Here is a 25,301-nt window from a genome sequence, read left to right as displayed (position 1 = left end):
GGGCCCTGCAGGCTCACACACATTTACAGCTACTAAGCGGGAGGTGAATAAAGGCCGGAGAGGAAGCTACACAGGATTTGCTTCTTTTGCTTGCACCACAATGCAGTGCTGAAAGAGGAGGAATCTACATAAAAACGCCTTCCTGGCAACGCCCAAATGCCCTCCTGCCATGCAGATAAACACTGGCAGCGGCAGCAAGTGCATGCCCACAGCCACCCCTTGTTCCTTCACACCTTGTATCAGCTTTAATCCAGTCCAGTCCGGTGCTGCCTGCTGAGCAGCACTGACCAACACTGCCTGGGCCCAGGCTTTTATCTCTGAGGCAGGCCCCATTATGATGTCAGAAAGCTGGCTCTGGAATCCTGAGGGCTCCACTATGACACGTGCAAAGTTCCGTCTGAACTTTATATAAGACGGTGCGGCTCAGTCAGTCACTCAGTGTTGCCTGAGAGGGCAACACTGCAACAGCCGGCCGCCAGGCTGTCTTTTTTTTGCACATTTATTTGCCTCCAGGAGGCCACAAGAGGGAGACAAGGGACTGCAAAATGGAAAATAAGCATCCACCAACTTTACAGACAACTTCTCTTTGCTCCTACAACCTCCATCCTTGCACAGTTTGTTATTCTTCTAGGTAACATAGTAACAAATCCAAATTGCTGCTCTCTTTGTAGGCAAGCAAGGCTTTGTTGCAACTGCAATTCTTACTTCTTCTTGAAATGTAGGGACGACAGTACATTCCATCACATCCATGTAGTGTACACAGGTAGGTCCATTGTGGCGGGCAGGCAGGCAGGCAGGCAGGCAGGCGGGCGGGCGGGCGGGCGGGCGGCTTTAATGGCTGTTTGCTGTTCCCCTACTCCACTCCGCTATTTGACTGTGGTGCTGCATCAATCAGTGGCTGGCTCAGGTGCAGCTCTTTAACCTACCTAGGAGGGAGGGCGGAGAGAAGACAAGGAAGGTGAATGAGCTGTTCCAATGTGAAATGCCGGAAACACAGAAACACAGAAGACACACACACAACAAGAGGTGGCAATGTATTAATTAATTGCATTTAATAAATGAGCTCATTATCACACATGACTGTACAAATGCATTGTCCAACAGGTGTTGAAATAATGGGATTAAAAGGGGAGATCCCATCAGAAAGACAAAAACAATAGCAAACACAAATAGCACTTTTGGAATCTGATTTTAGTCAACACATAAGGGAAGGGTGCACCGGTCCTGGAAATACTGCAATACCAGGTCAATGCGTGGAGTGGACAGAGCAAGCTCTATTTCCATCTCCCTGTTCTAAAAATCCATTTAATATATGGTCCCCAGATAGGGGACGTATCAGATATTAAACTGATAAGAACAGATACTACACTTGATCTTAGCCAAAAGGCCGAGAAGCGATAACCCGAGCGGCCCTTGCCTTGCCCGAGCCTGTCCCATACTGCTGTTCACCCCTTGCAGCGATTGATTCAGCCTACTCCTAGGCAATTCCATGGGGCCCTGCAGGCTCACACACATTTACAGCTACTAAGCGGGAGGTGAATAAAGGCCGGAGAGGAAGCTACACAGGATTTGCTTCTTTTGCTTGCACCACAATGCAGTGCTGAAAGAGGAGGAATCTACATAAAAACGCCTTCCTGGCAACGCCCAAATGCCCTCCTGCCATGCAGATAAACACTGGCAGCGGCAGCAAGTGCATGCCCACAGCCACCCCTTGTTCCTTCACACCTTGTATCAGCTTTAATCCAGTCCAGTCCGGTGCTGCCTGCTGAGCAGCACTGACCAACACTGCCTGGGCCCAGGCTTTTATCTCTGAGGCAGGCCCCATTATGATGTCAGAAAGCTGGCTCTGGAATCCTGAGGGCTCCACTATGACACGTGCAAAGTTCCGTCTGAACTTTATATAAGACGGTGCGGCTCAGTCAGTCACTCAGTGTTGCCTGAGAGGGCAACACTGCAACAGCCGGCCGCCAGGCTGTCTTTTTTTTGCACATTTATTTGCCTCCAGGAGGCCACAAGAGGGAGACAAGGGACTGCAAAATGGAAAATAAGCATCCACCAACTTTACAGACAACTTCTCTTTGCTCCTACAACCTCCATCCTTGCACAGTTTGTTATTCTTCTAGGTAACATAGTAACAAATCCAAATTGCTGCTCTCTTTGTAGGCAAGCAAGGCTTTGTTGCAACTGCAATTCTTACTTCTTCTTGAAATGTAGGGACGACAGTACATTCCATCACATCCATGTAGTGTACACAGGTAGGTCCATTGTGGCGGGCAGGCAGGCAGGCAGGCAGGCAGGCGGGCGGGCGGGCGGGCGGGCGGCTTTAATGGCTGTTTGCTGTTCCCCTACTCCACTCCGCTATTTGACTGTGGTGCTGCATCAATCAGTGGCTGGCTCAGGTGCAGCTCTTTAACCTACCTAGGAGGGAGGGCGGAGAGAAGACAAGGAAGGTGAATGAGCTGTTCCAATGTGAAATGCCGGAAACACAGAAACACAGAAGACACACACACAACAAGAGGTGGCAATGTATTAATTAATTGCATTTAATAAATGAGCTCATTATCACACATGACTGTACAAATGCATTGTCCAACAGGTGTTGAAATAATGGGATTAAAAGGGGAGATCCCATCAGAAAGACAAAAACAATAGCAAACACAAATAGCACTTTTGGAATCTGATTTTAGTCAACACATAAGGGAAGGGTGCACCGGTCCTGGAAATACTGCAATACCAGGTCAATGCGTGGAGTGGACAGAGCAAGCTCTATTTCCATCTCCCTGTTCTAAAAATCCATTTAATATATGGTCCCCAGATAGGGGACGTATCAGATATTAAACTGATAAGAACAGATACTACACTTGATCTTAGCCAAAAGGCCGAGAAGCGATAACCCGAGCGGCCCTTGCCTTGCCCGAGCCTGTCCCATACTGCTGTTCACCCCTTGCAGCGATTGATTCAGCCTACTCCTAGGCAATTCCATGGGGCCCTGCAGGCTCACACACATTTACAGCTACTAAGCGGGAGGTGAATAAAGGCCGGAGAGGAAGCTACACAGGATTTGCTTCTTTTGCTTGCACCACAATGCAGTGCTGAAAGAGGAGGAATCTACATAAAAACGCCTTCCTGGCAACGCCCAAATGCCCTCCTGCCATGCAGATAAACACTGGCAGCGGCAGCAAGTGCATGCCCACAGCCACCCCTTGTTCCTTCACACCTTGTATCAGCTTTAATCCAGTCCAGTCCGGTGCTGCCTGCTGAGCAGCACTGACCAACACTGCCTGGGCCCAGGCTTTTATCTCTGAGGCAGGCCCCATTATGATGTCAGAAAGCTGGCTCTGGAATCCTGAGGGCTCCACTATGACACGTGCAAAGTTCCGTCTGAACTTTATATAAGACGGTGCGGCTCAGTCAGTCACTCAGTGTTGCCTGAGAGGGCAACACTGCAACAGCCGGCCGCCAGGCTGTCTTTTTTTTGCACATTTATTTGCCTCCAGGAGGCCACAAGAGGGAGACAAGGGACTGCAAAATGGAAAATAAGCATCCACCAACTTTACAGACAACTTCTCTTTGCTCCTACAACCTCCATCCTTGCACAGTTTGTTATTCTTCTAGGTAACATAGTAACAAATCCAAATTGCTGCTCTCTTTGTAGGCAAGCAAGGCTTTGTTGCAACTGCAATTCTTACTTCTTCTTGAAATGTAGGGACGACAGTACATTCCATCACATCCATGTAGTGTACACAGGTAGGTCCATTGTGGCGGGCAGGCAGGCAGGCAGGCAGGCAGGCGGGCGGGCGGGCGGGCGGGCGGCTTTAATGGCTGTTTGCTGTTCCCCTACTCCACTCCGCTATTTGACTGTGGTGCTGCATCAATCAGTGGCTGGCTCAGGTGCAGCTCTTTAACCTACCTAGGAGGGAGGGCGGAGAGAAGACAAGGAAGGTGAATGAGCTGTTCCAATGTGAAATGCCGGAAACACAGAAACACAGAAGACACACACACAACAAGAGGTGGCAATGTATTAATTAATTGCATTTAATAAATGAGCTCATTATCACACATGACTGTACAAATGCATTGTCCAACAGGTGTTGAAATAATGGGATTAAAAGGGGAGATCCCATCAGAAAGACAAAAACAATAGCAAACACAAATAGCACTTTTGGAATCTGATTTTAGTCAACACATAAGGGAAGGGTGCACCGGTCCTGGAAATACTGCAATACCAGGTCAATGCGTGGAGTGGACAGAGCAAGCTCTATTTCCATCTCCCTGTTCTAAAAATCCATTTAATATATGGTCCCCAGATAGGGGACGTATCAGATATTAAACTGATAAGAACAGATACTACACTTGATCTTAGCCAAAAGGCCGAGAAGCGATAACCCGAGCGGCCCTTGCCTTGCCCGAGCCTGTCCCATACTGCTGTTCACCCCTTGCAGCGATTGATTCAGCCTACTCCTAGGCAATTCCATGGGGCCCTGCAGGCTCACACACATTTACAGCTACTAAGCGGGAGGTGAATAAAGGCCGGAGAGGAAGCTACACAGGATTTGCTTCTTTTGCTTGCACCACAATGCAGTGCTGAAAGAGGAGGAATCTACATAAAAACGCCTTCCTGGCAACGCCCAAATGCCCTCCTGCCATGCAGATAAACACTGGCAGCGGCAGCAAGTGCATGCCCACAGCCACCCCTTGTTCCTTCACACCTTGTATCAGCTTTAATCCAGTCCAGTCCGGTGCTGCCTGCTGAGCAGCACTGACCAACACTGCCTGGGCCCAGGCTTTTATCTCTGAGGCAGGCCCCATTATGATGTCAGAAAGCTGGCTCTGGAATCCTGAGGGCTCCACTATGACACGTGCAAAGTTCCGTCTGAACTTTATATAAGACGGTGCGGCTCAGTCAGTCACTCAGTGTTGCCTGAGAGGGCAACACTGCAACAGCCGGCCGCCAGGCTGTCTTTTTTTTGCACATTTATTTGCCTCCAGGAGGCCACAAGAGGGAGACAAGGGACTGCAAAATGGAAAATAAGCATCCACCAACTTTACAGACAACTTCTCTTTGCTCCTACAACCTCCATCCTTGCACAGTTTGTTATTCTTCTAGGTAACATAGTAACAAATCCAAATTGCTGCTCTCTTTGTAGGCAAGCAAGGCTTTGTTGCAACTGCAATTCTTACTTCTTCTTGAAATGTAGGGACGACAGTACATTCCATCACATCCATGTAGTGTACACAGGTAGGTCCATTGTGGCGGGCAGGCAGGCAGGCAGGCAGGCAGGCGGGCGGGCGGGCGGGCGGGCGGCTTTAATGGCTGTTTGCTGTTCCCCTACTCCACTCCGCTATTTGACTGTGGTGCTGCATCAATCAGTGGCTGGCTCAGGTGCAGCTCTTTAACCTACCTAGGAGGGAGGGCGGAGAGAAGACAAGGAAGGTGAATGAGCTGTTCCAATGTGAAATGCCGGAAACACAGAAACACAGAAGACACACACACAACAAGAGGTGGCAATGTATTAATTAATTGCATTTAATAAATGAGCTCATTATCACACATGACTGTACAAATGCATTGTCCAACAGGTGTTGAAATAATGGGATTAAAAGGGGAGATCCCATCAGAAAGACAAAAACAATAGCAAACACAAATAGCACTTTTGGAATCTGATTTTAGTCAACACATAAGGGAAGGGTGCACCGGTCCTGGAAATACTGCAATACCAGGTCAATGCGTGGAGTGGACAGAGCAAGCTCTATTTCCATCTCCCTGTTCTAAAAATCCATTTAATATATGGTCCCCAGATAGGGGACGTATCAGATATTAAACTGATAAGAACAGATACTACACTTGATCTTAGCCAAAAGGCCGAGAAGCGATAACCCGAGCGGCCCTTGCCTTGCCCGAGCCTGTCCCATACTGCTGTTCACCCCTTGCAGCGATTGATTCAGCCTACTCCTAGGCAATTCCATGGGGCCCTGCAGGCTCACACACATTTACAGCTACTAAGCGGGAGGTGAATAAAGGCCGGAGAGGAAGCTACACAGGATTTGCTTCTTTTGCTTGCACCACAATGCAGTGCTGAAAGAGGAGGAATCTACATAAAAACGCCTTCCTGGCAACGCCCAAATGCCCTCCTGCCATGCAGATAAACACTGGCAGCGGCAGCAAGTGCATGCCCACAGCCACCCCTTGTTCCTTCACACCTTGTATCAGCTTTAATCCAGTCCAGTCCGGTGCTGCCTGCTGAGCAGCACTGACCAACACTGCCTGGGCCCAGGCTTTTATCTCTGAGGCAGGCCCCATTATGATGTCAGAAAGCTGGCTCTGGAATCCTGAGGGCTCCACTATGACACGTGCAAAGTTCCGTCTGAACTTTATATAAGACGGTGCGGCTCAGTCAGTCACTCAGTGTTGCCTGAGAGGGCAACACTGCAACAGCCGGCCGCCAGGCTGTCTTTTTTTTGCACATTTATTTGCCTCCAGGAGGCCACAAGAGGGAGACAAGGGACTGCAAAATGGAAAATAAGCATCCACCAACTTTACAGACAACTTCTCTTTGCTCCTACAACCTCCATCCTTGCACAGTTTGTTATTCTTCTAGGTAACATAGTAACAAATCCAAATTGCTGCTCTCTTTGTAGGCAAGCAAGGCTTTGTTGCAACTGCAATTCTTACTTCTTCTTGAAATGTAGGGACGACAGTACATTCCATCACATCCATGTAGTGTACACAGGTAGGTCCATTGTGGCGGGCAGGCAGGCAGGCAGGCAGGCAGGCGGGCGGGCGGGCGGGCGGGCGGCTTTAATGGCTGTTTGCTGTTCCCCTACTCCACTCCGCTATTTGACTGTGGTGCTGCATCAATCAGTGGCTGGCTCAGGTGCAGCTCTTTAACCTACCTAGGAGGGAGGGCGGAGAGAAGACAAGGAAGGTGAATGAGCTGTTCCAATGTGAAATGCCGGAAACACAGAAACACAGAAGACACACACACAACAAGAGGTGGCAATGTATTAATTAATTGCATTTAATAAATGAGCTCATTATCACACATGACTGTACAAATGCATTGTCCAACAGGTGTTGAAATAATGGGATTAAAAGGGGAGATCCCATCAGAAAGACAAAAACAATAGCAAACACAAATAGCACTTTTGGAATCTGATTTTAGTCAACACATAAGGGAAGGGTGCACCGGTCCTGGAAATACTGCAATACCAGGTCAATGCGTGGAGTGGACAGAGCAAGCTCTATTTCCATCTCCCTGTTCTAAAAATCCATTTAATATATGGTCCCCAGATAGGGGACGTATCAGATATTAAACTGATAAGAACAGATACTACACTTGATCTTAGCCAAAAGGCCGAGAAGCGATAACCCGAGCGGCCCTTGCCTTGCCCGAGCCTGTCCCATACTGCTGTTCACCCCTTGCAGCGATTGATTCAGCCTACTCCTAGGCAATTCCATGGGGCCCTGCAGGCTCACACACATTTACAGCTACTAAGCGGGAGGTGAATAAAGGCCGGAGAGGAAGCTACACAGGATTTGCTTCTTTTGCTTGCACCACAATGCAGTGCTGAAAGAGGAGGAATCTACATAAAAACGCCTTCCTGGCAACGCCCAAATGCCCTCCTGCCATGCAGATAAACACTGGCAGCGGCAGCAAGTGCATGCCCACAGCCACCCCTTGTTCCTTCACACCTTGTATCAGCTTTAATCCAGTCCAGTCCGGTGCTGCCTGCTGAGCAGCACTGACCAACACTGCCTGGGCCCAGGCTTTTATCTCTGAGGCAGGCCCCATTATGATGTCAGAAAGCTGGCTCTGGAATCCTGAGGGCTCCACTATGACACGTGCAAAGTTCCGTCTGAACTTTATATAAGACGGTGCGGCTCAGTCAGTCACTCAGTGTTGCCTGAGAGGGCAACACTGCAACAGCCGGCCGCCAGGCTGTCTTTTTTTTGCACATTTATTTGCCTCCAGGAGGCCACAAGAGGGAGACAAGGGACTGCAAAATGGAAAATAAGCATCCACCAACTTTACAGACAACTTCTCTTTGCTCCTACAACCTCCATCCTTGCACAGTTTGTTATTCTTCTAGGTAACATAGTAACAAATCCAAATTGCTGCTCTCTTTGTAGGCAAGCAAGGCTTTGTTGCAACTGCAATTCTTACTTCTTCTTGAAATGTAGGGACGACAGTACATTCCATCACATCCATGTAGTGTACACAGGTAGGTCCATTGTGGCGGGCAGGCAGGCAGGCAGGCAGGCAGGCGGGCGGGCGGGCGGGCGGGCGGCTTTAATGGCTGTTTGCTGTTCCCCTACTCCACTCCGCTATTTGACTGTGGTGCTGCATCAATCAGTGGCTGGCTCAGGTGCAGCTCTTTAACCTACCTAGGAGGGAGGGCGGAGAGAAGACAAGGAAGGTGAATGAGCTGTTCCAATGTGAAATGCCGGAAACACAGAAACACAGAAGACACACACACAACAAGAGGTGGCAATGTATTAATTAATTGCATTTAATAAATGAGCTCATTATCACACATGACTGTACAAATGCATTGTCCAACAGGTGTTGAAATAATGGGATTAAAAGGGGAGATCCCATCAGAAAGACAAAAACAATAGCAAACACAAATAGCACTTTTGGAATCTGATTTTAGTCAACACATAAGGGAAGGGTGCACCGGTCCTGGAAATACTGCAATACCAGGTCAATGCGTGGAGTGGACAGAGCAAGCTCTATTTCCATCTCCCTGTTCTAAAAATCCATTTAATATATGGTCCCCAGATAGGGGACGTATCAGATATTAAACTGATAAGAACAGATACTACACTTGATCTTAGCCAAAAGGCCGAGAAGCGATAACCCGAGCGGCCCTTGCCTTGCCCGAGCCTGTCCCATACTGCTGTTCACCCCTTGCAGCGATTGATTCAGCCTACTCCTAGGCAATTCCATGGGGCCCTGCAGGCTCACACACATTTACAGCTACTAAGCGGGAGGTGAATAAAGGCCGGAGAGGAAGCTACACAGGATTTGCTTCTTTTGCTTGCACCACAATGCAGTGCTGAAAGAGGAGGAATCTACATAAAAACGCCTTCCTGGCAACGCCCAAATGCCCTCCTGCCATGCAGATAAACACTGGCAGCGGCAGCAAGTGCATGCCCACAGCCACCCCTTGTTCCTTCACACCTTGTATCAGCTTTAATCCAGTCCAGTCCGGTGCTGCCTGCTGAGCAGCACTGACCAACACTGCCTGGGCCCAGGCTTTTATCTCTGAGGCAGGCCCCATTATGATGTCAGAAAGCTGGCTCTGGAATCCTGAGGGCTCCACTATGACACGTGCAAAGTTCCGTCTGAACTTTATATAAGACGGTGCGGCTCAGTCAGTCACTCAGTGTTGCCTGAGAGGGCAACACTGCAACAGCCGGCCGCCAGGCTGTCTTTTTTTTGCACATTTATTTGCCTCCAGGAGGCCACAAGAGGGAGACAAGGGACTGCAAAATGGAAAATAAGCATCCACCAACTTTACAGACAACTTCTCTTTGCTCCTACAACCTCCATCCTTGCACAGTTTGTTATTCTTCTAGGTAACATAGTAACAAATCCAAATTGCTGCTCTCTTTGTAGGCAAGCAAGGCTTTGTTGCAACTGCAATTCTTACTTCTTCTTGAAATGTAGGGACGACAGTACATTCCATCACATCCATGTAGTGTACACAGGTAGGTCCATTGTGGCGGGCAGGCAGGCAGGCAGGCAGGCAGGCGGGCGGGCGGGCGGGCGGGCGGCTTTAATGGCTGTTTGCTGTTCCCCTACTCCACTCCGCTATTTGACTGTGGTGCTGCATCAATCAGTGGCTGGCTCAGGTGCAGCTCTTTAACCTACCTAGGAGGGAGGGCGGAGAGAAGACAAGGAAGGTGAATGAGCTGTTCCAATGTGAAATGCCGGAAACACAGAAACACAGAAGACACACACACAACAAGAGGTGGCAATGTATTAATTAATTGCATTTAATAAATGAGCTCATTATCACACATGACTGTACAAATGCATTGTCCAACAGGTGTTGAAATAATGGGATTAAAAGGGGAGATCCCATCAGAAAGACAAAAACAATAGCAAACACAAATAGCACTTTTGGAATCTGATTTTAGTCAACACATAAGGGAAGGGTGCACCGGTCCTGGAAATACTGCAATACCAGGTCAATGCGTGGAGTGGACAGAGCAAGCTCTATTTCCATCTCCCTGTTCTAAAAATCCATTTAATATATGGTCCCCAGATAGGGGACGTATCAGATATTAAACTGATAAGAACAGATACTACACTTGATCTTAGCCAAAAGGCCGAGAAGCGATAACCCGAGCGGCCCTTGCCTTGCCCGAGCCTGTCCCATACTGCTGTTCACCCCTTGCAGCGATTGATTCAGCCTACTCCTAGGCAATTCCATGGGGCCCTGCAGGCTCACACACATTTACAGCTACTAAGCGGGAGGTGAATAAAGGCCGGAGAGGAAGCTACACAGGATTTGCTTCTTTTGCTTGCACCACAATGCAGTGCTGAAAGAGGAGGAATCTACATAAAAACGCCTTCCTGGCAACGCCCAAATGCCCTCCTGCCATGCAGATAAACACTGGCAGCGGCAGCAAGTGCATGCCCACAGCCACCCCTTGTTCCTTCACACCTTGTATCAGCTTTAATCCAGTCCAGTCCGGTGCTGCCTGCTGAGCAGCACTGACCAACACTGCCTGGGCCCAGGCTTTTATCTCTGAGGCAGGCCCCATTATGATGTCAGAAAGCTGGCTCTGGAATCCTGAGGGCTCCACTATGACACGTGCAAAGTTCCGTCTGAACTTTATATAAGACGGTGCGGCTCAGTCAGTCACTCAGTGTTGCCTGAGAGGGCAACACTGCAACAGCCGGCCGCCAGGCTGTCTTTTTTTTGCACATTTATTTGCCTCCAGGAGGCCACAAGAGGGAGACAAGGGACTGCAAAATGGAAAATAAGCATCCACCAACTTTACAGACAACTTCTCTTTGCTCCTACAACCTCCATCCTTGCACAGTTTGTTATTCTTCTAGGTAACATAGTAACAAATCCAAATTGCTGCTCTCTTTGTAGGCAAGCAAGGCTTTGTTGCAACTGCAATTCTTACTTCTTCTTGAAATGTAGGGACGACAGTACATTCCATCACATCCATGTAGTGTACACAGGTAGGTCCATTGTGGCGGGCAGGCAGGCAGGCAGGCGGGCAGGCGGGCGGGCGGGCGGGCGGGCGGCTTTAATGGCTGTTTGCTGTTCCCCTACTCCACTCCGCTATTTGACTGTGGTGCTGCATCAATCAGTGGCTGGCTCAGGTGCAGCTCTTTAACCTACCTAGGAGGGAGGGCGGAGAGAAGACAAGGAAGGTGAATGAGCTGTTCCAATGTGAAATGCCGGAAACACAGAAACACAGAAGACACACACACAACAAGAGGTGGCAATGTATTAATTAATTGCATTTAATAAATGAGCTCATTATCACACATGACTGTACAAATGCATTGTCCAACAGGTGTTGAAATAATGGGATTAAAAGGGGAGATCCCATCAGAAAGACAAAAACAATAGCAAACACAAATAGCACTTTTGGAATCTGATTTTAGTCAACACATAAGGGAAGGGTGCACCGGTCCTGGAAATACTGCAATACCAGGTCAATGCGTGGAGTGGACAGAGCAAGCTCTATTTCCATCTCCCTGTTCTAAAAATCCATTTAATATATGGTCCCCAGATAGGGGACGTATCAGATATTAAACTGATAAGAACAGATACTACACTTGATCTTAGCCAAAAGGCCGAGAAGCGATAACCCGAGCGGCCCTTGCCTTGCCCGAGCCTGTCCCATACTGCTGTTCACCCCTTGCAGCGATTGATTCAGCCTACTCCTAGGCAATTCCATGGGGCCCTGCAGGCTCACACACATTTACAGCTACTAAGCGGGAGGTGAATAAAGGCCGGAGAGGAAGCTACACAGGATTTGCTTCTTTTGCTTGCACCACAATGCAGTGCTGAAAGAGGAGGAATCTACATAAAAACGCCTTCCTGGCAACGCCCAAATGCCCTCCTGCCATGCAGATAAACACTGGCAGCGGCAGCAAGTGCATGCCCACAGCCACCCCTTGTTCCTTCACACCTTGTATCAGCTTTAATCCAGTCCAGTCCGGTGCTGCCTGCTGAGCAGCACTGACCAACACTGCCTGGGCCCAGGCTTTTATCTCTGAGGCAGGCCCCATTATGATGTCAGAAAGCTGGCTCTGGAATCCTGAGGGCTCCACTATGACACGTGCAAAGTTCCGTCTGAACTTTATATAAGACGGTGCGGCTCAGTCAGTCACTCAGTGTTGCCTGAGAGGGCAACACTGCAACAGCCGGCCGCCAGGCTGTCTTTTTTTTGCACATTTATTTGCCTCCAGGAGGCCACAAGAGGGAGACAAGGGACTGCAAAATGGAAAATAAGCATCCACCAACTTTACAGACAACTTCTCTTTGCTCCTACAACCTCCATCCTTGCACAGTTTGTTATTCTTCTAGGTAACATAGTAACAAATCCAAATTGCTGCTCTCTTTGTAGGCAAGCAAGGCTTTGTTGCAACTGCAATTCTTACTTCTTCTTGAAATGTAGGGACGACAGTACATTCCATCACATCCATGTAGTGTACACAGGTAGGTCCATTGTGGCGGGCAGGCAGGCAGGCAGGCAGGCAGGCGGGCGGGCGGGCGGGCGGGCGGCTTTAATGGCTGTTTGCTGTTCCCCTACTCCACTCCGCTATTTGACTGTGGTGCTGCATCAATCAGTGGCTGGCTCAGGTGCAGCTCTTTAACCTACCTAGGAGGGAGGGCGGAGAGAAGACAAGGAAGGTGAATGAGCTGTTCCAATGTGAAATGCCGGAAACACAGAAACACAGAAGACACACACACAACAAGAGGTGGCAATGTATTAATTAATTGCATTTAATAAATGAGCTCATTATCACACATGACTGTACAAATGCATTGTCCAACAGGTGTTGAAATAATGGGATTAAAAGGGGAGATCCCATCAGAAAGACAAAAACAATAGCAAACACAAATAGCACTTTTGGAATCTGATTTTAGTCAACACATAAGGGAAGGGTGCACCGGTCCTGGAAATACTGCAATACCAGGTCAATGCGTGGAGTGGACAGAGCAAGCTCTATTTCCATCTCCCTGTTCTAAAAATCCATTTAATATATGGTCCCCAGATAGGGGACGTATCAGATATTAAACTGATAAGAACAGATACTACACTTGATCTTAGCCAAAAGGCCGAGAAGCGATAACCCGAGCGGCCCTTGCCTTGCCCGAGCCTGTCCCATACTGCTGTTCACCCCTTGCAGCGATTGATTCAGCCTACTCCTAGGCAATTCCATGGGGCCCTGCAGGCTCACACACATTTACAGCTACTAAGCGGGAGGTGAATAAAGGCCGGAGAGGAAGCTACACAGGATTTGCTTCTTTTGCTTGCACCACAATGCAGTGCTGAAAGAGGAGGAATCTACATAAAAACGCCTTCCTGGCAACGCCCAAATGCCCTCCTGCCATGCAGATAAACACTGGCAGCGGCAGCAAGTGCATGCCCACAGCCACCCCTTGTTCCTTCACACCTTGTATCAGCTTTAATCCAGTCCAGTCCGGTGCTGCCTGCTGAGCAGCACTGACCAACACTGCCTGGGCCCAGGCTTTTATCTCTGAGGCAGGCCCCATTATGATGTCAGAAAGCTGGCTCTGGAATCCTGAGGGCTCCACTATGACACGTGCAAAGTTCCGTCTGAACTTTATATAAGACGGTGCGGCTCAGTCAGTCACTCAGTGTTGCCTGAGAGGGCAACACTGCAACAGCCGGCCGCCAGGCTGTCTTTTTTTTGCACATTTATTTGCCTCCAGGAGGCCACAAGAGGGAGACAAGGGACTGCAAAATGGAAAATAAGCATCCACCAACTTTACAGACAACTTCTCTTTGCTCCTACAACCTCCATCCTTGCACAGTTTGTTATTCTTCTAGGTAACATAGTAACAAATCCAAATTGCTGCTCTCTTTGTAGGCAAGCAAGGCTTTGTTGCAACTGCAATTCTTACTTCTTCTTGAAATGTAGGGACGACAGTACATTCCATCACATCCATGTAGTGTACACAGGTAGGTCCATTGTGGCGGGCAGGCAGGCAGGCAGGCAGGCAGGCGGGCGGGCGGGCGGGCGGGCGGCTTTAATGGCTGTTTGCTGTTCCCCTACTCCACTCCGCTATTTGACTGTGGTGCTGCATCAATCAGTGGCTGGCTCAGGTGCAGCTCTTTAACCTACCTAGGAGGGAGGGCGGAGAGAAGACAAGGAAGGTGAATGAGCTGTTCCAATGTGAAATGCCGGAAACACAGAAACACAGAAGACACACACACAACAAGAGGTGGCAATGTATTAATTAATTGCATTTAATAAATGAGCTCATTATCACACATGACTGTACAAATGCATTGTCCAACAGGTGTTGAAATAATGGGATTAAAAGGGGAGATCCCATCAGAAAGACAAAAACAATAGCAAACACAAATAGCACTTTTGGAATCTGATTTTAGTCAACACATAAGGGAAGGGTGCACCGGTCCTGGAAATACTGCAATACCAGGTCAATGCGTGGAGTGGACAGAGCAAGCTCTATTTCCATCTCCCTGTTCTAAAAATCCATTTAATATATGGTCCCCAGATAGGGGACGTATCAGATATTAAACTGATAAGAACAGATACTACACTTGATCTTAGCCAAAAGGCCGAGAAGCGATAACCCGAGCGGCCCTTGCCTTGCCCGAGCCTGTCCCATACTGCTGTTCACCCCTTGCAGCGATTGATTCAGCCTACTCCTAGGCAATTCCATGGGGCCCTGCAGGCTCACACACATTTACAGCTACTAAGCGGGAGGTGAATAAAGGCCGGAGAGGAAGCTACACAGGATTTGCTTCTTTTGCTTGCACCACAATGCAGTGCTGAAAGAGGAGGAATCTACATAAAAACGCCTTCCTGGCAACGCCCAAATGCCCTCCTGCCATGCAGATAAACACTGGCAGCGGCAGCAAGTGCATGCCCACAGCCACCCCTTGTTCCTTCACACCTTGTATCAGCTTTAATCCAGTCCAGTCCGGTGCTGCCTGCTGAGCAGCACTGACCAACACTGCCTGGGCCCAGGCTTTTATCTCTGAGGCAGGCCCCATTATGATGTCAGAAAGCTGGCTCTGGAATCCTGAGGGCTCCACTATGACACGTGCAAAGTTCCGTCTGAACTTTATATAAGACGGTGCGGCTCAGTCAGTCACTCAGTGTTGCCTGAGAGGGCAACACTGCAACAGCCGGCCGCCAGGCTGTCTTTTTTTTGCACATTTATTTGCCTCCAGGAGGCCACAAGAGGGAGACAAGGGACTGCAAAATGGAAAATAAGCATCCACCAACTTTACAGACAACTTCTCTTTGCTCCTACAACCTCCATCCTTGCACAGTTTGTTATTCTTCTAGGTAACATAGTAACAAATCCAAATTGCTGCTCTCTTTGTAGGCAAGCAAGGCTTTGTTGCAACTGCAATTCTTACTTCTTCTTGAAATGTAGGGACGACAGTACATTCCATCACATCCATGTAGTGTACACAGGTAGGTCCATTGTGGCGGGCAGGCAGGCAGGCAGGCAGGCAGGCGGGCGGGCGGGCGGGCGGGCGGCTTTAATGGCTGTTTGCTGTTCCCCTACTCCACTCCGCTATTTGACTGTGGTGCTGCATCAATCAGTGGCTGGCTCAGGTGCAGCTCTTTAACCTACCTAGGAGGGAGGGCGGAGAGAAGACAAGGAAGGTGAATGAGCTGTTCCAATGTGAAATGCCGGAAACACAGAAACACAGAAGACACACACACAACAAGAGGTGGCAATGTATTAATTAATTGCATTTAATAAATGAGCTCATTATCACACATGACTGTACAAATGCATTGTCCAACAGGTGTTGAAATAATGGGATTAAAAGGGGAGATCCCATCAGAAAGACAAAAACAATAGCAAACACAAATAGCACTTTTGGAATCTGATTTTAGTCAACACATAAGGGAAGGGTGCACCGGTCCTGGAAATACTGCAATACCAGGTCAATGCGTGGAGTGGACAGAGCAAGCTCTATTTCCATCTCCCTGTTCTAAAAATCCATTTAATATATGGTCCCCAGATAGGGGACGTATCAGATATTAAACTGATAAGAACAGATACTACACTTGATCTTAGCCAAAAGGCCGAGAAGCGATAACCCGAGCGGCCCTTGCCTTGCCCGAGCCTGTCCCATACTGCTGTTCACCCCTTGCAGCGATTGATTCAGCCTACTCCTAGGCAATTCCATGGGGCCCTGCAGGCTCACACACATTTACAGCTACTAAGCGGGAGGTGAATAAAGGCCGGAGAGGAAGCTACACAGGATTTGCTTCTTTTGCTTGCACCACAATGCAGTGCTGAAAGAGGAGGAATCTACATAAAAACGCCTTCCTGGCAACGCCCAAATGCCCTCCTGCCATGCAGATAAACACTGGCAGCGGCAGCAAGTGCATGCCCACAGCCACCCCTTGTTCCTTCACACCTTGTATCAGCTTTAATCCAGTCCAGTCCGGTGCTGCCTGCTGAGCAGCACTGACCAACACTGCCTGGGCCCAGGCTTTTATCTCTGAGGCAGGCCCCATTATGATGTCAGAAAGCTGGCTCTGGAATCCTGAGGGCTCCACTATGACACGTGCAAAGTTCCGTCTGAACTTTATATAAGACGGTGCGGCTCAGTCAGTCACTCAGTGTTGCCTGAGAGGGCAACACTGCAACAGCCGGCCGCCAGGCTGTCTTTTTTTTGCACATTTATTTGCCTCCAGGAGGCCACAAGAGGGAGACAAGGGACTGCAAAATGGAAAATAAGCATCCACCAACTTTACAGACAACTTCTCTTTGCTCCTACAACCTCCATCCTTGCACAGTTTGTTATTCTTCTAGGTAACATAGTAACAAATCCAAATTGCTGCTCTCTTTGTAGGCAAGCAAGGCTTTGTTGCAACTGCAATTCTTACTTCTTCTTGAAATGTAGGGACGACAGTACATTCCATCACATCCATGTAGTGTACACAGGTAGGTCCATTGTGGCGGGCAGGCAGGCAGGCAGGCAGGCAGGCGGGCGGGCGGGCGGGCGGGCGGGCGGCTTTAATGGCTGTTTGCTGTTCCCCTACTCCACTCCGCTATTTGACTGTGGTGCTGCATCAATCAGTGGCTGGCTCAGGTGCAGCTCTTTAACCTACCTAGGAGGGAGGGCGGAGAGAAGACAAGGAAGGTGAATGAGCTGTTCCAATGTGAAATGCCGGAAACACAGAAACACAGAAGACACACACACAACAAGAGGTGGCAATGTATTAATTAATTGCATTTAATAAATGAGCTCATTATCACACATGACTGTACAAATGCATTGTCCAACAGGTGTTGAAATAATGGGATTAAAAGGGGAGATCCCATCAGAAAGACAAAAACAATAGCAAACACAAATAGCACTTTTGGAATCTGATTTTAGTCAACACATAAGGGAAGGGTGCACCGGTCCTGGAAATACTGCAATACCAGGTCAATGCGTGGAGTGGACAGAGCAAGCTCTATTTCCATCTCCCTGTTCTAAAAATCCATTTAATATATGGTCCCCAGATAGGGGACGTATCAGATATTAAACTGATAAGAACAGATACTACACTTGATCTTAGCCAAAAGGCCGAGAAGCGATAACCCGAGCGGCCCTTGCCTTGCCCGAGCCTGTCCCATACTGCTGTTCACCCCTTGCAGCGATTGATTCAGCCTACTCCTAGGCAATTCCATGGGGCCCTGCAGGCTCACACACATTTACAGCTACTAAGCGGGAGGTGAATAAAGGCCGGAGAGGAAGCTACACAGGATTTGCTTCTTTTGCTTGCACCACAATGCAGTGCTGAAAGAGGAGGAATCTACATAAAAACGCCTTCCTGGCAACGCCCAAATGCCCTCCTGCCATGCAGATAAACACTGGCAGCGGCAGCAAGTGCATGCCCACAGCCACCCCTTGTTCCTTCACACCTTGTATCAGCTTTAATCCAGTCCAGTCCGGTGCTGCCTGCTGAGCAGCACTGACCAACACTGCCTGGGCCCAGGCTTTTATCTCTGAGGCAGGCCCCATTATGATGTCAGAAAGCTGGCTCTGGAATCCTGAGGGCTCCACTATGACACGTGCAAAGTTCCGTCTGAACTTTATATAAGACGGTGCGGCTCAGTCAGTCACTCAGTGTTGCCTGAGAGGGCAACACTGCAACAGCCGGCCGCCAGGCTGTCTTTTTTTTGCACATTTATTTGCCTCCAGGAGGCCACAAGAGGGAGACAAGGGACTGCAAAATGGAAAATAAGCATCCACCAACTTTACAGACAACTTCTCTTTGCTCCTACAACCTCCATCCTTGCACAGTTTGTTATTCTTCTAGGTAACATAGTAACAAATCCAAATTGCTGCTCTCTTTGTAGGCAAGCAAGGCTTTGTTGCAACTGCAATTCTTACTTCTTCTTGAAATGTAGGGACGACAGTACATTCCATCACATCCATGTAGTGTACACAGGTAGGTCCATTGTGGCGGGCAGGCAGGCAGGCAGGCAGGCAGGCGGGCGGGCGGGCGGGCGGGCGGCTTTAATGGCTGTTTGCTGTTCCCCTACTCCACTCCGCTATTTGACTGTGGTGCTGCATCAATCAGTGGCTGGCTCAGGTGCAGCTCTTTAACCTACCTAGGAGGGAGGGCGGAGAGAAGACAAGGAAGGTGAATGAGCTGTTCCAATGTGAAATGCCGGAAACACAGAAACACAGAAGACACACACACAACAAGAGGTGGCAATGTATTAATTAATTGCATTTAATAAATGAGCTCATTATCACACATGACTGTACAAATGCATTGTCCAACAGGTGTTGAAATAATGGGATTAAAAGGGGAGATCCCATCAGAAAGACAAAAACAATAGCAAACACAAATAGCACTTTTGGAATCTGATTTTAGTCAACACATAAGGGAAGGGTGCACCGGTCCTGGAAATACTGCAATACCAGGTCAATGCGTGGAGTGGACAGAGCAAGCTCTATTTCCATCTCCCTGTTCTAAAAATCCATTTAATATATGGTCCCCAGATAGGGGACGTATCAGATATTAAACTGATAAGAACAGATACTACACTTGATCTTAGCCAAAAGGCCGAGAAGCGATAACCCGAGCGGCCCTTGCCTTGCCCGAGCCTGTCCCATACTGCTGTTCACCCCTTGCAGCGATTGATTCAGCCTACTCCTAGGCAATTCCATGGGGCCCTGCAGGCTCACACACATTTACAGCTACTAAGCGGGAGGTGAATAAAGGCCGGAGAGGAAGCTACACAGGATTTGCTTCTTTTGCTTGCACCACAATGCAGTGCTGAAAGAGGAGGAATCTACATAAAAACGCCTTCCTGGCAACGCCCAAATGCCCTCCTGCCATGCAGATAAACACTGGCAGCGGCAGCAAGTGCATGCCCACAGCCACCCCTTGTTCCTTCACACCTTGTATCAGCTTTAATCCAGTCCAGTCCGGTGCTGCCTGCTGAGCAGCACTGACCAACACTGCCTGGGCCCAGGCTTTTATCTCTGAGGCAGGCCCCATTATGATGTCAGAAAGCTGGCTCTGGAATCCTGAGGGCTCCACTATGACACGTGCAAAGTTCCGTCTGAACTTTATATAAGACGGTGCGGCTCAGTCAGTCACTCAGTGTTGCCTGAGAGGGCAACACTGCAACAGCCGGCCGCCAGGCTGTCTTTTTTTTGCACATTTATTTGCCTCCAGGAGGCCACAAGAGGGAGACAAGGGACTGCAAAATGGAAAATAAGCATCCACCAACTTTACAGACAACTTCTCTTTGCTCCTACAACCTCCATCCTTGCACAGTTTGTTATTCTTCTAGGTAACATAGTAACAAATCCAAATTGCTGCTCTCTTTGTAGGCAAGCAAGGCTTTGTTGCAACTGCAATTCTTACTTCTTCTTGAAATGTAGGGACGACAGTACATTCCATCACATCCATGTAGTGTACACAGGTAGGTCCATTGTGGCGGGCAGGCAGGCAGGCAGGCAGGCAGGCGGGCGGGCGGGCGGGCGGGCGGCTTTAATGGCTGTTTGCTGTTCCCCTACTCCACTCCGCTATTTGACTGTGGTGCTGCATCAATCAGTGGCTGGCTCAGGTGCAGCTCTTTAACCTACCTAGGAGGGAGGGCGGAGAGAAGACAAGGAAGGTGAATGAGCTGTTCCAATGTGAAATGCCGGAAACACAGAAACACAGAAGACACACACACAACAAGAGGTGGCAATGTATTAATTAATTGCATTTAATAAATGAGCTCATTATCACACATGACTGTACAAATGCATTGTCCAACAGGTGTTGAAATAATGGGATTAAAAGGGGAGATCCCATCAGAAAGACAAAAACAATAGCAAACACAAATAGCACTTTTGGAATCTGATTTTAGTCAACACATAAGGGAAGGGTGCACCGGTCCTGGAAATACTGCAATACCAGGTCAATGCGTGGAGTGGACAGAGCAAGCTCTATTTCCATCTCCCTGTTCTAAAAATCCATTTAATATATGGTCCCCAGATAGGGGACGTATCAGATATTAAACTGATAAGAACAGATACTACACTTGATCTTAGCCAAAAGGCCGAGAAGCGATAACCCGAGCGGCCCTTGCCTTGCCCGAGCCTGTCCCATACTGCTGTTCACCCCTTGCAGCGATTGATTCAGCCTACTCCTAGGCAATTCCATGGGGCCCTGCAGGCTCACACACATTTACAGCTACTAAGCGGGAGGTGAATAAAGGCCGGAGAGGAAGCTACACAGGATTTGCTTCTTTTGCTTGCACCACAATGCAGTGCTGAAAGAGGAGGAATCTACATAAAAACGCCTTCCTGGCAACGCCCAAATGCCCTCCTGCCATGCAGATAAACACTGGCAGCGGCAGCAAGTGCATGCCCACAGCCACCCCTTGTTCCTTCACACCTTGTATCAGCTTTAATCCAGTCCAGTCCGGTGCTGCCTGCTGAGCAGCACTGACCAACACTGCCTGGGCCCAGGCTTTTATCTCTGAGGCAGGCCCCATTATGATGTCAGAAAGCTGGCTCTGGAATCCTGAGGGCTCCACTATGACACGTGCAAAGTTCCGTCTGAACTTTATATAAGACGGTGCGGCTCAGTCAGTCACTCAGTGTTGCCTGAGAGGGCAACACTGCAACAGCCGGCCGCCAGGCTGTCTTTTTTTTGCACATTTATTTGCCTCCAGGAGGCCACAAGAGGGAGACAAGGGACTGCAAAATGGAAAATAAGCATCCACCAACTTTACAGACAACTTCTCTTTGCTCCTACAACCTCCATCCTTGCACAGTTTGTTATTCTTCTAGGTAACATAGTAACAAATCCAAATTGCTGCTCTCTTTGTAGGCAAGCAAGGCTTTGTTGCAACTGCAATTCTTACTTCTTCTTGAAATGTAGGGACGACAGTACATTCCATCACATCCATGTAGTGTACACAGGTAGGTCCATTGTGGCGGGCAGGCAGGCAGGCAGGCAGGCAGGCGGGCGGGCGGGCGGGCGGGCGGCTTTAATGGCTGTTTGCTGTTCCCCTACTCCACTCCGCTATTTGACTGTGGTGCTGCATCAATCAGTGGCTGGCTCAGGTGCAGCTCTTTAACCTACCTAGGAGGGAGGGCGGAGAGAAGACAAGGAAGGTGAATGAGCTGTTCCAATGTGAAATGCCGGAAACACAGAAACACAGAAGACACACACACAACAAGAGGTGGCAATGTATTAATTAATTGCATTTAATAAATGAGCTCATTATCACACATGACTGTACAAATGCATTGTCCAACAGGTGTTGAAATAATGGGATTAAAAGGGGAGATCCCATCAGAAAGACAAAAACAATAGCAAACACAAATAGCACTTTTGGAATCTGATTTTAGTCAACACATAAGGGAAGGGTGCACCGGTCCTGGAAATACTGCAATACCAGGTCAATGCGTGGAGTGGACAGAGCAAGCTCTATTTCCATCTCCCTGTTCTAAAAATCCATTTAATATATGGTCCCCAGATAGGGGACGTATCAGATATTAAACTGATAAGAACAGATACTACACTTGATCTTAGCCAAAAGGCCGAGAAGCGATAACCCGAGCGGCCCTTGCCTTGCCCGAGCCTGTCCCATACTGCTGTTCACCCCTTGCAGCGATTGATTCAGCCTACTCCTAGGCAATTCCATGGGGCCCTGCAGGCTCACACACATTTACAGCTACTAAGCGGGAGGTGAATAAAGGCCGGAGAGGAAGCTACACAGGATTTGCTTCTTTTGCTTGCACCACAATGCAGTGCTGAAAGAGGAGGAATCTACATAAAAACGCCTTCCTGGCAACGCCCAAATGCCCTCCTGCCATGCAGATAAACACTGGCAGCGGCAGCAAGTGCATGCCCACAGCCACCCCTTGTTCCTTCACACCTTGTATCAGCTTTAATCCAGTCCAGTCCGGTGCTGCCTGCTGAGCAGCACTGACCAACACTGCCTGGGCCCAGGCTTTTATCTCTGAGGCAGGCCCCATTATGATGTCAGAAAGCTGGCTCTGGAATCCTGAGGGCTCCACTATGACACGTGCAAAGTTCCGTCTGAACTTTATATAAGACGGTGCGGCTCAGTCAGTCACTCAGTGTTGCCTGAGAGGGCAACACTGCAACAGCCGGCCGCCAGGCTGTCTTTTTTTTGCACATTTATTTGCCTCCAGGAGGCCACAAGAGGGAGACAAGGGACTGCAAAATGGAAAATAAGCATCCACCAACTTTACAGACAACTTCTCTTTGCTCCTACAACCTCCATCCTTGCACAGTTTGTTATTCTTCTAGGTAACATAGTAACAAATCCAAATTGCTGCTCTCTTTGTAGGCAAGCAAGGCTTTGTTGCAACTGCAATTCTTACTTCTTCTTGAAATGTAGGGACGACAGTACATTCCATCACATCCATGTAGTGTACACAGGTAGGTCCATTGTGGCGGGCAGGCAGGCAGGCAGGCAGGCAGGCGGGCGGGCGGGCGGGCGGGCGGCTTTAATGGCTGTTTGCTGTTCCCCTACTCCACTCCGCTATTTGACTGTGGTGCTGCATCAATCAGTGGCTGGCTCAGGTGCAGCTCTTTAACCTACCTAGGAGGGAGGGCGGAGAGAAGACAAGGAAGGTGAATGAGCTGTTCCAATGTGAAATGCCGGAAACACAGAAACACAGAAGACACACACACAACAAGAGGTGGCAATGTATTAATTAATTGCATTTAATAAATGAGCTCATTATCACACATGACTGTACAAATGCATTGTCCAACAGGTGTTGAAATAATGGGATTAAAAGGGGAGATCCCATCAGAAAGACAAAAACAATAGCAAACACAAATAGCACTTTTGGAATCTGATTTTAGTCAACACATAAGGGAAGGGTGCACCGGTCCTGGAAATACTGCAATACCAGGTCAATGCGTGGAGTGGACAGAGCAAGCTCTATTTCCATCTCCCTGTTCTAAAAATCCATTTAATATATGGTCCCCAGATAGGGGACGTATCAGATATTAAACTGATAAGAACAGATACTACACTTGATCTTAGCCAAAAGGCCGAGAAGCGATAACCCGAGCGGCCCTTGCCTTGCCCGAGCCTGTCCCATACTGCTGTTCACCCCTTGCAGCGATTGATTCAGCCTACTCCTAGGCAATTCCATGGGGCCCTGCAGGCTCACACACATTTACAGCTACTAAGCGGGAGGTGAATAAAGGCCGGAGAGGAAGCTACACAGGATTTGCTTCTTTTGCTTGCACCACAATGCAGTGCTGAAAGAGGAGGAATCTACATAAAAACGCCTTCCTGGCAACGCCCAAATGCCCTCCTGCCATGCAGATAAACACTGGCAGCGGCAGCAAGTGCATGCCCACAGCCACCCCTTGTTCCTTCACACCTTGTATCAGCTTTAATCCAGTCCAGTCCGGTGCTGCCTGCTGAGCAGCACTGACCAACACTGCCTGGGCCCAGGCTTTTATCTCTGAGGCAGGCCCCATTATGATGTCAGAAAGCTGGCTCTGGAATCCTGAGGGCTCCACTATGACACGTGCAAAGTTCCGTCTGAACTTTATATAAGACGGTGCGGCTCAGTCAGTCACTCAGTGTTGCCTGAGAGGGCAACACTGCAACAGCCGGCCGCCAGGCTGTCTTTTTTTTGCACATTTATTTGCCTCCAGGAGGCCACAAGAGGGAGACAAGGGACTGCAAAATGGAAAATAAGCATCCACCAACTTTACAGACAACTTCTCTTTGCTCCTACAACCTCCATCCTTGCACAGTTTGTTATTCTTCTAGGTAACATAGTAACAAATCCAAATTGCTGCTCTCTTTGTAGGCAAGCAAGGCTTTGTTGCAACTGCAATTCTTACTTCTTCTTGAAATGTAGGGACGACAGTACATTCCATCACATCCATGTAGTGTACACAGGTAGGTCCATTGTGGCGGGCAGGCAGGCAGGCAGGCAGGCAGGCGGGCGGGCGGGCGGGCGGGCGGCTTTAATGGCTGTTTGCTGTTCCCCTACTCCACTCCGCTATTTGACTGTGGTGCTGCATCAATCAGTGGCTGGCTCAGGTGCAGCTCTTTAACCTACCTAGGAGGGAGGGCGGAGAGAAGACAAGGAAGGTGAATGAGCTGTTCCAATGTGAAATGCCGGAAACACAGAAACACAGAAGACACACACACAACAAGAGGTGGCAATGTATTAATTAATTGCATTTAATAAATGAGCTCATTATCACACATGACTGTACAAATGCATTGTCCAACAGGTGTTGAAATAATGGGATTAAAAGGGGAGATCCCATCAGAAAGACAAAAACAATAGCAAACACAAATAGCACTTTTGGAATCTGATTTTAGTCAACACATAAGGGAAGGGTGCACCGGTCCTGGAAATACTGCAATACCAGGTCAATGCGTGGAGTGGACAGAGCAAGCTCTATTTCCATCTCCCTGTTCTAAAAATCCATTTAATATATGGTCCCCAGATAGGGGACGTATCAGATATTAAACTGATAAGAACAGATACTACACTTGATTTTTTTTTTTTTTTTTTTTTTTTTTTTTTTATTAAACCATTCAGGTTTTTT

The 25,301-nt window shown here is 48.6% G+C and overlaps 16 non-coding genes and 1 pseudogene across 16 annotated transcripts; all 17 read right to left on the bottom strand.

Moving 5' to 3' along the window:
• Nucleotides 1–1,208: 1,208 nt before the first annotated feature.
• Nucleotides 1,209–1,399, bottom strand: LOC142688264 (U2 spliceosomal RNA). The gene has a single exon (XR_012857408.1). It is a non-coding gene; the product is annotated as a U2 spliceosomal RNA (small nuclear RNA).
• A 1,301-nt stretch (nucleotides 1,400–2,700) lies between these two features.
• On the bottom strand, nucleotides 2,701–2,891 carry LOC142688263 (U2 spliceosomal RNA). Its single transcript, XR_012857407.1, has one exon. It is a non-coding gene; the product is annotated as a U2 spliceosomal RNA (small nuclear RNA).
• A 1,301-nt stretch (nucleotides 2,892–4,192) lies between these two features.
• Nucleotides 4,193–4,383, bottom strand: LOC142688262 (U2 spliceosomal RNA). Its single transcript, XR_012857406.1, has one exon. It is a non-coding gene; the product is annotated as a U2 spliceosomal RNA (small nuclear RNA).
• A 1,301-nt stretch (nucleotides 4,384–5,684) lies between these two features.
• LOC142688260 (U2 spliceosomal RNA) lies at nucleotides 5,685–5,875 on the bottom strand. Its single transcript, XR_012857405.1, has one exon. It is a non-coding gene; the product is annotated as a U2 spliceosomal RNA (small nuclear RNA).
• Nucleotides 5,876–7,176: 1,301 nt separating this feature from the next.
• LOC142688259 (U2 spliceosomal RNA) lies at nucleotides 7,177–7,367 on the bottom strand. Its single transcript, XR_012857404.1, has one exon. It is a non-coding gene; the product is annotated as a U2 spliceosomal RNA (small nuclear RNA).
• Nucleotides 7,368–8,668: 1,301 nt separating this feature from the next.
• LOC142688257 (U2 spliceosomal RNA) lies at nucleotides 8,669–8,859 on the bottom strand. Its single transcript, XR_012857402.1, has one exon. It is a non-coding gene; the product is annotated as a U2 spliceosomal RNA (small nuclear RNA).
• A 1,301-nt stretch (nucleotides 8,860–10,160) lies between these two features.
• Nucleotides 10,161–10,351, bottom strand: LOC142688256 (U2 spliceosomal RNA). The gene has a single exon (XR_012857401.1). It is a non-coding gene; the product is annotated as a U2 spliceosomal RNA (small nuclear RNA).
• Nucleotides 10,352–11,652: 1,301 nt separating this feature from the next.
• Nucleotides 11,653–11,843, bottom strand: LOC142688255 (U2 spliceosomal RNA). Its single transcript, XR_012857400.1, has one exon. It is a non-coding gene; the product is annotated as a U2 spliceosomal RNA (small nuclear RNA).
• A 1,301-nt stretch (nucleotides 11,844–13,144) lies between these two features.
• On the bottom strand, nucleotides 13,145–13,335 carry LOC142688254 (U2 spliceosomal RNA). The gene has a single exon (XR_012857399.1). It is a non-coding gene; the product is annotated as a U2 spliceosomal RNA (small nuclear RNA).
• A 1,301-nt stretch (nucleotides 13,336–14,636) lies between these two features.
• LOC142688253 (U2 spliceosomal RNA) lies at nucleotides 14,637–14,827 on the bottom strand. Its single transcript, XR_012857398.1, has one exon. It is a non-coding gene; the product is annotated as a U2 spliceosomal RNA (small nuclear RNA).
• Nucleotides 14,828–16,128: 1,301 nt separating this feature from the next.
• On the bottom strand, nucleotides 16,129–16,319 carry LOC142688252 (U2 spliceosomal RNA). The gene has a single exon (XR_012857397.1). It is a non-coding gene; the product is annotated as a U2 spliceosomal RNA (small nuclear RNA).
• Nucleotides 16,320–17,624: 1,305 nt separating this feature from the next.
• LOC142688251 (U2 spliceosomal RNA) lies at nucleotides 17,625–17,815 on the bottom strand. Its single transcript, XR_012857396.1, has one exon. It is a non-coding gene; the product is annotated as a U2 spliceosomal RNA (small nuclear RNA).
• A 1,301-nt stretch (nucleotides 17,816–19,116) lies between these two features.
• On the bottom strand, nucleotides 19,117–19,307 carry LOC142688249 (U2 spliceosomal RNA). Its single transcript, XR_012857395.1, has one exon. It is a non-coding gene; the product is annotated as a U2 spliceosomal RNA (small nuclear RNA).
• A 1,301-nt stretch (nucleotides 19,308–20,608) lies between these two features.
• Nucleotides 20,609–20,799, bottom strand: LOC142688248 (U2 spliceosomal RNA). Its single transcript, XR_012857394.1, has one exon. It is a non-coding gene; the product is annotated as a U2 spliceosomal RNA (small nuclear RNA).
• A 1,301-nt stretch (nucleotides 20,800–22,100) lies between these two features.
• On the bottom strand, nucleotides 22,101–22,291 carry LOC142688247 (U2 spliceosomal RNA). Its single transcript, XR_012857393.1, has one exon. It is a non-coding gene; the product is annotated as a U2 spliceosomal RNA (small nuclear RNA).
• A 1,301-nt stretch (nucleotides 22,292–23,592) lies between these two features.
• On the bottom strand, nucleotides 23,593–23,783 carry LOC142688245 (U2 spliceosomal RNA). Its single transcript, XR_012857391.1, has one exon. It is a non-coding gene; the product is annotated as a U2 spliceosomal RNA (small nuclear RNA).
• A 1,301-nt stretch (nucleotides 23,784–25,084) lies between these two features.
• LOC142688341 (U2 spliceosomal RNA) lies at nucleotides 25,085–25,290 on the bottom strand (annotated as a pseudogene).
• Nucleotides 25,291–25,301: the final 11 nt, after the last annotated feature.

The sequence above is a fragment of the Rhinoderma darwinii genome (assembly GCF_050947455.1).
Source record: "Rhinoderma darwinii isolate aRhiDar2 chromosome 5 unlocalized genomic scaffold, aRhiDar2.hap1 SUPER_5_unloc_25, whole genome shotgun sequence".
NCBI lineage: Eukaryota > Metazoa > Chordata > Amphibia > Anura > Rhinodermatidae > Rhinoderma > Rhinoderma darwinii.
This window is presented reverse-complemented; position numbering and strand designations above follow the sequence as displayed.